Source organism: Mirounga leonina, unplaced genomic scaffold, assembly GCF_011800145.1.
Source record: "Mirounga leonina isolate KUSES-001 unplaced genomic scaffold, KU_Mleo_1.0 Mir_151, whole genome shotgun sequence".
NCBI classification, from domain to species: domain Eukaryota; kingdom Metazoa; phylum Chordata; class Mammalia; order Carnivora; family Phocidae; genus Mirounga; species Mirounga leonina.
In genome coordinates this window covers 59,427,259-59,443,071 of record NW_023270377.1, presented here as the reverse complement: position 1 = coordinate 59,443,071, position 15,813 = coordinate 59,427,259, and the positions used below count along the sequence as shown (strand labels likewise).

Below are 15,813 nucleotides of genomic sequence, written 5' to 3'. Positions count from 1 at the left end.
CTTTTCAGTTTTTCTGTAAATCTAAAACTACTCTTGAAAAGTTTATTTAAATGGGGGTGCCTGGGTGTCTCAGTCAGTTAAACTTCTGCCTTCGGTTCAGGTCATGATCTCAGGGTCATTTAGGTCATGAATTTGGGGTCCTGGGATTGAGCACCGCATGGGGCTCCCTGCTTGGTGGGGAGTCGGCTTCTCTCTCTGCCCCTCCCTCCTCGTTTTCTCTTTCTCTCTCTCAAATAAATAAATAAAATCTTTTTTAAAAAGTTTATTTAGGGGCGCCTGAGTGGCTCAGTTGGTTAAGCGACTGCCTTTGGCTCAGGTCATGATCCTGGAGTCCCGGGATCGAGTCCTGCATCGGGCTCCCTGCTCGGCAGGGAGTCTGCTTCTCCCTCTGACCCTCCCCCCTCTCCTGCTCTCTCTCTCTCTCTCAAAAAAAAAAAAATCTTTAAAAAAAAGTTTATTTAAAAGTATAAAAAGATAATCTTATAAAATGACATACATCAAAAAAATTTTACATATACCTTGTCAAAATATCTTTTATGTAAATAGTTGTTAACTAATTTCCACTTCTGCCTTTACAGCCTTATAATCCTGTGGTGTCCTACAACCACAGACCTCTGGTCCTCGTGATATTCAAGACGGCTGAGACCATCCAGCCAAGAGACACACCCCACAGAATCTAGAGTCTCTCAGTACAGTGGAGTATCTTTTCTAGTGTGGCCAAAGACACATTTCTCATCTAGGTTTCTAATTCTTTCCATCCCAGGAACATGCTGGCATCCATAAATTAAATTTCACCCTTTGGAAGATGAGCATTGCTCGGGGTGATTGCCTCAGCACCCTGGCTGCCCTTCAGGGCCAGTTCAACATGGATGTGTCCCCTCACTGTCCAGGAGCCCACAATCCCGCCATAGGCTTTTCTGGAACTGCACAACCACGACTGGCTGACAAGTCTTCCTGTAGAGTGATAGCACAGGATCAGGTCAGTTTGCCTGCCTGATGGCGTTATACTAAAAGTTACCTTTCTTTTAGGAGTAAACAGAATTTAAGTGTTTATCAACCCCTTTTTGTTAAAAAAGACTCATCTTTGCCTACTCTTTTCCTTTCCATCTTTTGCTTCCAACAATGGATCTGCCAGAGAGTTTCTTGGAGCTTTGGGAAATTGAATTTGGAGGAAAGACTGAGAATGAGAAGTGCTCAGGCTGGTGGTGGTAGAAAAATTGAACCTCTGATTTTTAGGTGGGCATGCAGCCTTCCAGAACCTCTAGCTCCCTTGCAGCTAGGCATGGCCATATGATGTGGCCATATGGCTAAATTCTGGCCAATGGGCCGTGAGCCAAAATAATGTGTGCAACTTCTGGGTTATGCCTCTAAGAGGAAGGGGTGTGACTTCCTTTTCTCCCTCTTTCTGCTAGCAGGAATATGGGTGTGGGAAGGGAACATCCTGGTCATGAAGATGAGAGCAATATTCGAGCGATAATAGAGCAACAAGAGAGAAAAAAACCTGGGCCCTTGACTACTTTACAAAAGAAAGCCACCAAACTTTCACATGGGAGAGAAATAATCTTCCAACTGATTAGAGCCATTGCATGCCATTCTTACCTACTTGAGTGGATTTCCTCCCAATGTCAATATCTGTGTCAGTCCCTGGAGTACCTTTCAGGCGCTGGGCCCTCCCAGCAACCCCTACTCCACTATGATTACCTAGGCCAGGTTTAGGATACTGCGAAGTATAATTTGTTCAGTACTTTCTCTACTCTCTCTTTCTCATGTGGTTTGTAGATATGCTGTCTGTGAAAAGCATTACACAATGTTCTTGTCCTCATTCTGTTCTTTGCTTGAAGCTTTCAATCAATCAATCTTTCTTACTCTCTCTAAGGCTCTGTTACTAAGCTCACCACTTTTGTGCTGTTGGCATTTATTAAGGCTGTACATTCTGTGGTTCTGCGGCTCATTCCCAGCTGACTTGTTGCACAGTAGAGTGGGGCAATTTATCGCCTTCAGAAAATTTTATCTGCACTTACGTAGGAAAAGGACAGGCTCTCTCACATAAAACCGCTGGGAAGATTACTTTTCCAAGGAAAACAAACACATTCTCACTGTTCTATCTCTCAACACAGCCCCTCTTGCAAGAACTGGATCTCGACCAGATCCAGAGACTGAAATCAGCTCCACCCCGTCCCTACAGGAAAGCTAGCAACTGTGGGGGATGGAGGGTCATTCACGCCAGCCAGAGAAAATTGCATCTTGAGACAGAACAATTGGTAGTCCAGCCAAGCTGTTGGCGCCAGAAAGATGTTGCAAGAATTACAGTGGCCTCTTTATTGGAAAGAAGAACGTGGCCCTGAGAAACCCAGGAGCAAGTTATATTTGGAGAGCTAGGCTGGTAGTTGGTATTAGAGAGGTCTGTCAGCAGAGAGCAGGACTCTAGGCATCAGGCACAAGCTTAATGACAGGACTTTGGGCCCCAGAGTGGTGATTCCCAACTAGAGGTGATTTTGTCTCTCCGGGAACACGTGGCAATGTTTGGAGACATTTGTAGTTGTTATAATTGAGGGGTGCTAATGGCATCTAATGAGTAGAGCCCAGGGATGCTGGCAAGCCTTCTATAATGCGTACAGCAGCCCCTGCACACAGACAGACACAATAAAAAATTGTCCAGCACAAAGTGTCAGTGGTGCCAATGCTGAGACACCCTGTCCTAGAGGGACTAATCTTAAAAGGGCAGAACCCCCCATCTCTGGGACGTTGGGGGTCCTGAACAGCCTGCCAAGGTGCAGGCTCAAGAACAGGAAAGTAAGATCTGGCCCTGATACCAAAGTTAGGCTGTAGGTCAGACAGGCAGGACCAAATCTCATTATCAGAACTGACATAGAATGTCATGGCCAGATTAGGAGCAAAGTACATTCGTACCAAATCCCTAGGGGATCCCACTAGCACAGCTTAAACCCTCGAGAGAACTAGGAGGATTGTTTTACAGCAGGATTCTTAACCTAGTTCCACAAACTTTTGGAGGCAGGGAAAGATCCATGCATATAGATAAGGGGATCTTGACCTTCCTCAAATTATATGCAAAATTATGTGTTTTTGCATTTTGCTGGAGTAAGGATGCAAAGCATCCTTTGGGATCTAAACATGGGCAGAAGACCCAGAAAAGGTCAAAACCCACTGTTGATGGCCTGGGGCATCAAGTTGAGCCTGCAGGAGAAGAACACAAGGTCTTAAGGAAGAGGAAAGATGAAAAACTAATGAAAACATCTAGCAGTAATTACACACAGCATCTGGCTCCTGTTCTGCTGCCTAACCCAGATCATTTAATCTTCGTAATAATCTTACGAAGCACATACTTTTTCAATCCCATTTCATAGATGAAGAAACTAGGGCTAGACTTTCTCTGAGACAATGCTTCCTAACTTTCCTCACAGCATGGCACACGCACATACACACACATACACACACATACACACACGGGCTATGATATAGAAAAACTGTTAGAATTAATAACAGACTTTAGTAAGCTGGCCATAAATCAGATCAATAAACTACAATTGCAAATCTATACTTTGGCAACAAATATTTAGAAAACACAATTAGAAGAAAGATGCCGATTGCAATGATGACAAATTATGAGGCACTTTGGAATAAATCCAACAAAACATATGCAAGATCTTTATGGAGAAATCAAAAAGTTTAGTAATATATATCAAAGGCACAGTGGGGTAAAGGGACAAGGATGCCTATGACCAGAGGCAACTTGGCCAGAGCAGCCCCACGTCTGCTTCTCACCTGCCTGTCTTGGCCTCTTCGGGGCTGAGGGCTTAAAATCTCTAAAACCCATTCAGAACCCGTCAGTTTGCTTCCATGGCACACCAGATAGAAAACCCTGCTATTGCCATTAAAGAAATTGAATTATAAATCTTCCAACAAAGAAACCACTAGGCCCAGCTATTTCTAATGGCAAGAACAGCCAAACATTCAAGAGACAATTTCAATCATACATGAAATCTTGCAGAATAGGAAAAGCGGGCATAGTGTCCAACTCATTATCTGAAGCTAGCGCAACCTTCATTCTAAAACCAGGCAAAAACTGGGAAAAGAAACTTTCAGGCCAATCTAAGGTCAATAGACAAAACATAATTGCAGATCTACAATTCAGCGACACCTACACAGAAAGGAACAATGCTAATTACAATGGCAACAAAAAATATAAGGCACCTTGGAATAGATCTAACAAAAGGTGTGCAAGTCCTTGATGGAAAAAAATCATAAAACTTCAGTAAAGGACTGGGTGGCTCAATTAGTTAAGCTAAGCTTCTGCCTTCGGCTCAAGTCATGATCCTGGGGTCCTGGGATCGAGCCCCCCATCAGGCTCCCTGCTCAGTGGGGAGTCTGCTTCTCCCTCTCCCTCCCCACCTCATGCTGTCTCTCAAATAAATAAATAAAATCTTTTTTAAAAACTTCAGTAAAAGACATTAAAGATGTCAACAATATTTCCCTAAAACGACCTATAGATTTAATGATATTCTGTTCATGGAAGTTGATAAGCTGGTCCTAAAATATCAGTGAACAAAGAAACAAGAATGGCCGAAACAGTCCTGGAGATGGACAAATAGAAGGAATAACCGAAATACCAACCATTAAGATTTATTATAAGGTCTTTAGTAATTTGGGACATGGTATCAGTTCAGAGATAGATCAATGGACCAAAACAGAGTCAAGAGTAAGATCCACGAATAGATGAATATACGGAAAACTTATCTATGGCATTGCAGATTAGGAGGACAGACCCTTCAGTACTAATTGATGAGTCATAAGAGGGAAAGAGTTAAGTGAATTCCTACCTCACACGATACACAAAAATCCATTCTAGATGGATAAAAGACTTAAAGGCAAAACTTTAAAATTTTAGAAGAATACGTAGAATATTATGTTTCTAATTATGAGGTAACAAAGGATTTCTTGACACAAAATCGGCAGCATAAATTCAACTACACTAAAATAATAAAACTGCTGCTCCTCAAAAGATATCAAGAGAGTGAAAACAGAAGCCAAAAACTGGAGGAGGAGACACTCAGGTTTAGTAACCAGACATATGCACTCCTTTGAATTGATAAGAAAAAGATAACAACCTACTAGACAGATGAACAAATAGCAACAGCCTTGAACAGAAGAACACATCTAGGTGGTAAATAAACGTATGAAAATACGCTCACCCTCATTAGCTGCTAGAGGATTACAATGAGTTCCTGTTTTATACTCATCAGATTGGCAAATATGAAAAAGTCTGACATTAGCAAGTGTTGGTGAGAATTTGTAGTAATGGTAACTATCATATACTGTTAGATGGTAATCTGTAACTATCCAGGAAAGCTGAACATGTGCATTAACCCTCCCACCAAGCAGTTTCTCTTCCGGTGTGGTAAGCAGACTTTCGGGATGGCCCCCCATGAGCTCCCCCTCTTAGTTCCCATGCCTGTGGGTAATTCCCTCCCCTTGAGCTGGGCTGCACCAACAGCATACAGCAGAACTGACGGGCGCCACCTCTGAGACAAGGTTTCCAAAAACTGACTTCTGCCCAACTCTCATTCTGTCTCTTCTTGCTTACCTCTGAGAAGCAAGCTGTAGCTGTGGAGAGAGACCCACAAGGCAAGGAATGAGGACCAGAGAGGACAACCAGAGAGGAACTGAAGCTCTGAGACCAACAGTCCAGGAGGAACGGACTCTTGCCAACAGCCCAGGAGGAATGGACTCTTGCGAACAACCAAGTAAGTGAGCCTGGAGCAGATTCTTCCCCTGAAGATGACTGTAGCACTTGCCCACATCTCGATAGCAGCCTTGGGAGAGCTCAGGGTCAGAGGACCCAGAGGAGCCGCATCTGGATTGCTGATCCAGGGATCCCGGAAACTGTGAGATAATAACTGTGTTATGTTAAGCTGTTAAATCTGGGGGTGATTTTTTATGCAGCAGTAAATAACTAGTACGTCTGAATACAAGCACATCAGTACATGGAGTCTGGGGTACAGGTGAGCCCAGGAGGTTGACCCTTCAATCACTGGGGCTGCCAAGAGCAAGTAGGTCGAGGCGGGGCTGGGATCAATAGAGTTCAAGAGCAGACTCATCTGTTTACCCGAGTGCGCCATACAATATTATGGGGTTTTTCTGTATGTGTGTGCCATTATGTGAAAAAAGTAGGAAAGCATGAGGCTATAAAATAATCTCTCTTTCTTGTGAAGAGTGTTTGGTAATTGATATTTTCTGGGACAATGTCCTCAATGGTTCATCACCTGAGAACTTGCTAAAAATGCAAACTTTCAGACTGCATCTCAGATCTATGAAATCAGGGACTCTTGTTGGGTGGGGGCAGCAATCTGTGTTTTTAAAGGCTTTCCAGATGATTGGGTACAGGTGAAAGTTTGAAAAGAATTGTTCTAAGAATTTGTGCATTTCATCTGTTTTCAAATTTATTGACAAAGGTGTTCCAGTATTCTCCTAAGTCCTTTTAGCATCTAAGTTATGTAGTCTTTTCATGCTATGTTGTTGGTGTTTTCTCCTCATTCTTGGTCAAGCTCTCTGAGGGTTTGTCACTACTCTTACTCTTTTCAAAAGGTGTACTTTGCTGTTTATTTTCTGTTTCATTAATTTTTTCGCTTATTATTTCCATCCTTCTACTTTCTTTAGGTTTATTTGTTATTCCATTCCTGTTAACCAAATATTTGGGAGCACTTTTAACCAAATATTTGTCTTAGATTTATTAGGGAGTAGATAACACAGATGGTATAAATTCTGGCCCCAAACGTGCTGTAACAAATTTGTGGTTAGATATTCTCCAAGTATTTTCCCCCATTTTTTCTTTTTATTTAGATCTAAAGATGACAGGTAAATTCCCCTCACTGTCTCTCTCTGTAGGGTGTTCCACCCTCACCACCACCCCCCAGTTCAACCATCTTGAATGGACCTAGTATAACCTTTCTAGAATTCTGGCCTCATGTGGAAAATTTCCAGGCCGTCCTCTCAGCACTTACAGGCCTTGTGTTTTTGTCTATCCTCTTCAGCATACGGCTACCAAAGTTAACTAGAAACCTCTGGCAAACACCAGCATCAGACAGGCCTACCTCTCGGGACTTTTACTTTTTTATTACCTGTGGCAGGGATATTCTTCCTTTTCCCAATAGGCCAGCCAAGTATTTTAAAAGGTATTTAAAAGTATGTTTTGGGGCCCCTGGGTGGCTCAGTCATTAAGTGTCTGCCTTCGGCTCAGGTCATGATCCCAGGGTCCTGGGATCGAGCCCCACATTGGGCTCCCTGCTCCGTGGGAAGCCTGCTTCTCCCTCTCCCACTCCCCCTGCTTGTGTTCCCTCTCTCGCTGTCTCTCTCTGTCAAATAAATAAATAAAATATATTTTTTAAAAAGTATGGTTCGGGGTGCCTGGGTGGCTCAGTCAGTTAAGCGTCTGCCTTCGGCTCAGGTCATGATCCCAGGGTCCTGGGATCCAGCCCCACATCGGGCTCCCTGCTCAGTGGGGAGTCTGCTTCTCCCTCTCTCTCTGCTGCTCCCCCGCTTGTGCTTGCTCTCTCTGTCAAATAAATAAAAAATGAATAAATAAATAAAAGTATGTTTCATCCAGAATTTTAAATTCCATATTGGAAGACATTCTCTGGACATCTAGTCTTCCATAGAACTAGAAATAGAAGGTATCCTATTTATAACATAAACATCTTCTTTGTCTTTTCCTTACTTTCTAAGTTGAATACTCCTTTCATTTTTAAAAGCTTTCTTATTTTTTTATATTTTAAGCTATAAATTTCCTTCTGAACGCTGCTTTACCCCACAATAATGATCTAGATAAAATTTTGTTACTATGCAATATTACTATTGCGTAGGTGCAGTGCAAAATGATCTTTATATATATTCCCAATAATCTTCACCAACACCCAATGAGATATGTATTATTATCATTTATCATTTTATCAAGGAGGGGATTGAAGTAAAGAAAAAGTAAGTAATTTCCCTAGGATCATTAAAGATAGGTAGCATGTAGGGAAGCTAAGATTCCAACCCAAGTTTGCCTGAATTCAAAATGAGTTCTTTCAACCAAATCAATCTATTTTCTGGAAAATTTAAAAAAAAAAAAAGGAGGGGAATATTTGAGATGAGAGCGAAAAGGAAAAAATGACATCATTTGATTTTAGTGTTAGAGTAAAAAGTACCTCACAGTTTGAACTAAGGGAAGGTGCAGGTTGTTAAGGGAATAATAACAATCCAACCCAAACTCAGAGAACATGTTGCAAACTGAGGACGTGTTGCAAGTAGTAACAGGTGTGTACGAACACCGTCTGGGCTCCCAGGTGCTCTGACAGAAACTTGTCTTTCCCAACCATCCAAATTGTTATTAATTTGCACCTCCTTGGCAATATCTCAATTTATGAAAAAACCAACTTGCCATCCAAACGGCCGTATTTGTAATGTATAGAACCATCACTGACCAACATATTTTTAGCCCCAAACAAAATGGTCTCTTCTACTAATCCCAGACTTTGGCTCCAAGCCAACTGGCTTCTTGCTTTTATTATTTGCAACAGAATCCAGGATTCAGAGCGAATAAAAGAGCTGAACAAGAATATAACTCCCGGTAATATTGTCTCTGCACCTCGTGCACTTATCCTTTTTGTCTCTCCCCAGGGGAAAAGCAGTTATTCTTACTTATGCTCAATCCAGTTGTTCCCCACAGCGGCCATGTAAATCTTGGCACCGAGTATGCAGCAGAATAAAAAGTCAAGGCGGTGGGAGGTGCTCACGACAGCAACGGGCGGCCGCAAAGCCCCAAACTGTTCCATCCATTTTCTGCTAAAAATAAAGGGTTCTATTCATCAAAAACTTTTATATATTCTTATGGTTTTCTTACAAAAAAAAGCGCCAACATGATATGCAGGCAAAGAATAACAACTCCCAGTTCACAAACCATGCCATCCTTTCATTTCCCAGAGTAAGCAAATAATCCAGAGAGAGGACAAGTGGGAGAGGCTGGCATTTGCCGTATTCGCCAGACAAAAAACGTCTTCTGCTAAAAGGGATCTGACCTCAAATTAGACATCGAAATTGTTCAGTTTGAGGGACACGGTCTCCTTTCTGCGCACCCATTTAACCAAATGAATTACCCAGAGCCTGCACGGGAGAGATGTTATAGCTTTGTTTTAATGCGGCTTCTAAATATTCTAGGTTTCTTATCATTTCTTCCCAGCCAAGGAGAACTGATTAGTTTGAATTTACCAAAATTGAAAGGTTATTTAGGCCTTATTTTTTTTACTGTCTCCCATTTCCTTTCAATCTTTAAGAACGATCTTTCTGTTTTAAGTCCAAATTATTGTATGCATTAGAAAGTTTCCTCTACTTATTAACATAATAGTACTAAAATTTTTAAAAAGTTAAAAAATCACAATCCCACCCACCCTACTAAAAAGTCAGCTGGTTTCCATTTTCTAGGCTTCCTCTCTGCCCTAAATTTGCATGCATTCATCGTATGTCCACACATACATAGTTGTAAAATCCTACATAGATTGGATTTTAAAAATCCCTAACATTTTTTGTTTCTTTTTTCCTTTTGTGTTAGCAGATCAGTTTGCCTAGAGAAGGAATCACATTGGCCCAGTAGGGCTACTCATTGTTTGTCATTATTCCACACATGTAAATCCTACCTCTCTAACAAGACCAGAAAATCCTTTTTTTCCTATTTTCTTTTGGGCTTTCCACAGACTCTGGGAGAGTGTTCAGTGCATAGAAAGTGCTTCAATGGTAGAATGTTTTCAGTTATTCATTTGCTTTGCTAGGTATTCCCTTAAGTGAAATGAGAGTTTATTGAATTGGATTTATTGAATTGAATTTAAATTTCCCATTAGTAAGACTTAAGTTACTTGAAAGACACAGGAATTTTACTAACCAACACCTCCAGAGCAGCGAGTCACTGTGTGCATGGTCTCCCAAACATACCAGCCTCTTCCATGCCTGTCTGTCCTTGCTTCTGCTATCAATCTGGAAAGCACATTTTCGTTCTTTTAAAATGTTGTACAAAGTCTGCCTTCTTTAATGAAGGCTTTCTCTAACCCCACCCCAAGAGAGAAACCACCAATCTCTTCTTCAGGCCACTCTAAACTTTGTGCGTACTTTATTATAGTAATTTATTTATTATATGACCACTTCCCCATGAGAATGTAAGCTCCCTGAAGTTAAGAACTGTATTTTATTCATCTTTGTGCTTCCAGCATCTTCCATGGTTCTTTGGATATCATGATCTCTTCAGAGCATACATTGGATGTCACATGGCTACTGGACACACCTACCTTAGTGGTCTTACAGCTAATGTAATGGGAAAGCAAGTTTAGGTAATTTCACAGCATGAGAAGCATGTCAGAGAACAATGCAGCAGACCGTAATGCCACCATTTCTCTGCTTCAAACGTTCTGACAAGGAAAATAAAAAAATAGGACAACAAAAAAATGCCAAATGGCTTCAGACCTATTCTATGAATTTAAAAGATAAACCAGTTATTTTAAAAAATGTTTTTTTCTTTTTCTTTTTTTAGAGAGGGAAAAAGAGGGATGGGGGAGGGGCAGAGGGAGTGGGAGAGAGAGAATCTTAAGCAGACTCCACACCTAGCATGGAGCCCCATGTGGTGCTCGATCTCACAACACTGAGATCATGACCTGAGCCAAAATCAAGAGTTGGATGCTTAACCAACTGAGCCACTCAGGTGCCCCTATATGGAAAACTTCAGACATATACAAAAGCAAGAATACTTTAATGGAATGTCCAACATCAAGAGTTATCAACATACAGCAAATCTTAATGCCCTTTATGTCCTGATTAATTTTCTTTGCCTACTGGTTTACTTTAAAGCTAAATATAGACATCAAATCATTTTTTTTGGTAAAAGTTTAGGGTATACCTCTGTAAGATAAGGGATCTTTCATTAGACATAACCAAAAATATCACTATTCCTAAAAAAAATACTTTCTTCCTATCACCAAGTATCATCAATATTTAAATTTTTCCTCATTAATGTGTTTCAGAATTTTACCATCAGGATCCAAAGGGCTCATGCTTTACATTTGGTTGTTTTTCTTAAGCCTCTTTTAAATTGTCCATTCCGTCTCCCTCCTTTTTTCCCCTTGTAATTTATTCGTTGAAAGGGCTGGGTCATTTGTTCTATAGTTTCCCATATCCTAGATTTAGTGGTTGAATCCTCATGCTGTGTGAATCACGTTCTTCAGTTCCCTGTACTGCCTGTAAACTAGTAGTTAGAGTTTCAGCCCTGTCCAGTAGAATTTTCTGTGGTGATGGAAATGTTCTATATCTGCATGTGTGGCTATTGTACTAGCGGGACTGAGGGATAGAATTATTTTATTTTGCTATAATTTATATTCACATAGCCACAAATGGCTGGTGCCTGCCTTACTGGACAATACATACAGGTTAAGTCAGGGAAATTGAAATTGAAATAGACATAGGTTGTTGACACCTCTATTGGATTCAGGTTTGCTTATCAAGAATATGTCATAATGGTGACTTTCCACTAGGGGGCGGAAAATGTCTGGTTGTCTTCTGTAATGTTAGCAGCCACTTGATGACCATTGTCTATATGCATTAATTCATTAGAAGGTGGCAAAATGATCATATTCTATTTTTATCATTCTTCTTCACTTATTAGCTTAACCCTATCAAGAAAAGTTCCTTTTATCAGCAGTTTTATGGTCCTAAGGTATAATTTATACAGGAAAGGCAGAATAAATGCTGGATTCTTTTCCTTTTTGTAAGAAAAATGATTTGGTTCCCTAGCATTCTCCAAAGATGACCAATATTTTTTTGTTTGCTTAGCATCATTATAACCTCACAGATTTTAATGTGTTTCATTCCATTGCAGTTATTATTCATCTTGATGCTTAAATTTGTCCCATGGGAGCCTCTTCAAATTGGCCTCTGAATCCGTTTATCACGACCCCCATAGCTTTTCATAGCTTCCTTGCTTTCTAATATGACAAGATATTCCAAACTCATCAGAATCATGTTTGCCCCAGTTAATTAGCCATTTCCCCAAGAGGCCAGTTCCTTTTGGTGAGAAGTTGTATTTAGAAACTACAGTCTGGTGCTACGGTAGACTGATGAGCTGGGGTTCATCATTGTCCCTAGGCTTTTCTAATAGATAGAACCAGGGAATATTTTTTAATAGAAATGCATTATGTTGGGGCACCTGGGTGGCTCAGTTGTTAAGCGTCTGCCTTCGGCTCAGGTCATGGTCCCAGGGTCCTGGGATCAAGCCCCGCATCAGGCTCCCTGCTCAGCCGGGAGCCTGCTTCTCCCTCTCCCTCTGCCTGCCACTCTGCCTACTTGTGCTCTCTCTCTGTCAAATAAATAAATTAAATCTCTAAAAAAAAAAAAAGAAAATGCATTATGCATTTACATTTCTAATTCAAATTTAGGGTTACATGGTTTTTATTTAACTTCTCTGATTTTATATTTGTAATTTTTTGTTGAATATCTTGGCTCTCCTTGAATTAACATAATTACTTATTTGCTTTATCCTATTACATACATAATAGTTTAGAATAAGCTATAACAATGTTATTGACACTGACAATATGACTACTGGAAAAAATTCAATTTTGTTTGTTTTTGCAGTTCTTTTTGCCTTAGAGTACATCCCAGTCAAATTATTATGTTTTAAAATACCTTGAAATAGTTCTTCTCTGTGCAGTTAAGCTACCCACTCAATACACAGTCCGGTTTACTAACTGGATTTTTAAATTTTCATAGTTATTCCATTTTATTTTAATCACGCATCACATTCACATGATTCCAAAGACATATCTTTAAGTAAAGTAATTTGAGAAATGTCTGACTTCTGGTAGTGTTCCCTCCTTTTGTTCCTTCTACGTCTCTGGGAAATTTATTTTAAATTGGATGTTGGTTTATCTTCCACTTAAGCTAGTAAATCTGGAACTTTAAAAAATCACCGTGTACCTTGAGCCACAAGCATTCCCGTCTTATTTCACCAGGGCTCATCCCATTCCTCATTCTTTCCATTTCATTTGCCCAAAGTGAGGATGACGGCAGCAATGACTCATGTGACAGTTTGCATAAGTGTGGCTCTGGTCAGCAGTTGAAAATACCAAGTCGCTTCATCCTACTTTTATGTTTGTTAGGGTCACAAAGTAGATCTGAAACCATTTCGTATTTTCTGCTGACATAGCCTTCGCTCTCTCAGAAGCAGAACGGTCGCAGCAGGGAAATAGCGGTGTCAAAACTCATGTACCCTCAGTGAGAAAATCAGGACCATGCACTTACTGAATCCTGGAAAAGGAAATCATTTGGAGGAACTAATTTAGCCCATTACTCTGCTCAGAGCTGCACTTAATGCATTTTAGGTAACTATTATGATCAACACCAAAAATATACTTGTAATAGGCCTTCGTGTGTGGCCGCCATGAAAAGGCACCTCCTAGATCTGCAACTGCAGGGAGTGTAATTGACTGAGGCTCCCGTGCTGATGGGCTCTGCAACCCATTGCGGCGTTTTAAAAAAATAGCATCTTTAGTGAGATATAATGCACGTACCATAAAACTCACTTTGAAAGTATACAGTTCAGTAGTTTTTCCTGTATGTGCAAAGTCGGGCGACCGTCACCATTCTCTGATTCCATAGCATTTTAATCGCTCCAAAAGGAAGCTCTGTTCCCATGAGCAGTTGCTCCTCGTCGTTCTCTACTCTCTCCAGCGACAGCAACCACTAAGCTACTTTTTGTCTCTATGGGTTTGCCTGTCTTTACTATTTCGTGTAAATGGGGCCATACAACGTGCGGCCTTTTAGGTCTGGCTTCTTTGGCTTGCCACAACGGTTTCGCGTCCATCCACCTAACGGTACATATCGGTACTTCATTCCTTTTTTTTTTTTTTTTTTTTTCCCATTTTGTTTTGCCCTTTTTGAAATTGTGGTAAAATACACATAAACATGAAATTTACCATTTTAACCATTTCAAGTGTACAGCTCAGTAACATAAAGTCCATTCACATTGTTGTGCAACCAATCTCCAGAATTCTTTTCATCTTGTAAAAATGAAACTCTATGCCCATAAAATGACTCCTCCCTCCCTCTCACCCCCAGCCCCTGGCAGCCACCATTTTATTTTCTGTTTTTTTTTTTTTTTAAGATTTTATTTATTTATTTGACAGAGAGAGACAGCGAGAGCAGGAACACAAGCAGGGGGAGTGGGAGAGGGAGAAGCCGGCTTCCCGCCGAGCAGGGAGCCCGATGCGGGGCTCGATCCCAGGACCCTGGGATCATGACCTGAGCCGAAGGCAAATGCTTAACGACTGAGCCACCCAGGTGCCCCCACCATTTTATTTTCTGTCTCTATGAGTTTGACTACTCTAGGTACCTCACACAAGTGGAATCAAATATTATTTGTCTTTGTGTATCTGGCTTATTTCACCTAGTATAATGTCTTCCAGTTTCATCATGTTGTAGCATAGGACAGAATTTCCTAACTTTTTAAGGCTGAATAATATTCTGTTATTCATTCCTTTTTATGACCTAGTTATATTCCATTTTATGGATAGACCACGTTTTGTTTATCCCTTCATCAGTTGATGAGCACTTTTTGGCTAATATAAATAATGCTGCTATGAACATTTGTGTATAAGTTTTTGTGTGGGTATAGGTTTTCAATTCGTTTGAATATATACCTAGGGTAGAATCACTGAGTCTTTTTAACTTACGAGGAACAGTCAGACTGTTTTCCAAAGCAATTCCGCCATTTTACATTCCCACACGCAATATATGAACTTTCCAACTCTCTACACTATGGTCAACTCTTGCTACTGTCCATCTTTTTTTTTTTTTAAGATTTTATTTATTTATTTGACAGAGAGAGACACAGCAAGAGAGGGAACACAAGCAGGGGGAGTGGGAGAGGTAGAAGCAGGCTTCCTGCAGAGCAGGGAACCCAGTGTGGGGCTCGATCCCAGGACCCTGGGATTATGACCTGAGCCGAAGGCAGATGCTTAACAACTGAGCCACCCAGGCACCCCACTGTCCATCTTTTTAATCATAGCCATCCTACTGGGTGTGAAGTATATCTCATTGTGGCTTTTATTTGCATTTTTCTAATGACTAATGATGTTGAGCATCATTTCACACTTACTGGCTATTTGTATATTTTTGTTGACGAAACTTCTGTTCAGATTCTTTGCTCATTTTTTATTGGGTTATTTATCTTTTTATTATTGAAGTATTTTCTTTATATATTCTGGATACAAGTTCCTTATCAGATATATGATTTGCAAATATCTTCTCCTATCCTGTGGGTTGTCTTTCACTTTTCTTTTTATTTATTTATTTATTTATTTATTTATTTATTTGAGAGAGAGAGAGAGAGAGAGAAACAGCATGAGAGGGGATAGGGTCAGAGGGAGAAGCAGGCTCCCCGCTGAGCCGGAAGCCCGATGCGGGACTCGATCCTAGGACCCTGGGATCATGACCTGAGCCGAAGGCAGTCGCTTAACCAACTGAGCCACCCAGGCGCCCTGTCTTTCACTTTTCTGTCCATCCTAGCAGTTACACAGAGACCATGATGCTCATAGCTGCTCCTGTCCAATGGCTGAATAGGGCAGGGATACTAAGGCAGGCTCATTCCTAGGAGGTGTGGGACTTCTCAGCTTTGGTTCAAGGTGACTCTGGCTCCAGAGTCATCACCCTCATAGCTTATTTTGGCTAAGGACTTCCCAAAAGCTTTCTAAGCTTCCTGAGATTGCTTAGTGGTCCAGGAAC

General features: G+C 40.8%; 1 protein-coding gene across 1 annotated transcript in view; it reads left to right on the top strand.

Moving 5' to 3' along the window:
* The window catches only part of DYNC1I2 (dynein cytoplasmic 1 intermediate chain 2), a 143,803-nt gene that overhangs the window by 7,896 nt on the left and 120,094 nt on the right, over positions 1-15,813 (top strand). Inside the window, exons 2-3 of the mRNA XM_035007780.1 lie at positions 764-979; positions 5,613-5,762. The gene's annotated coding sequence lies outside the window, so the exon portion shown is untranslated. The remainder of the gene's footprint in view (positions 1-763; positions 980-5,612; positions 5,763-15,813) is intronic.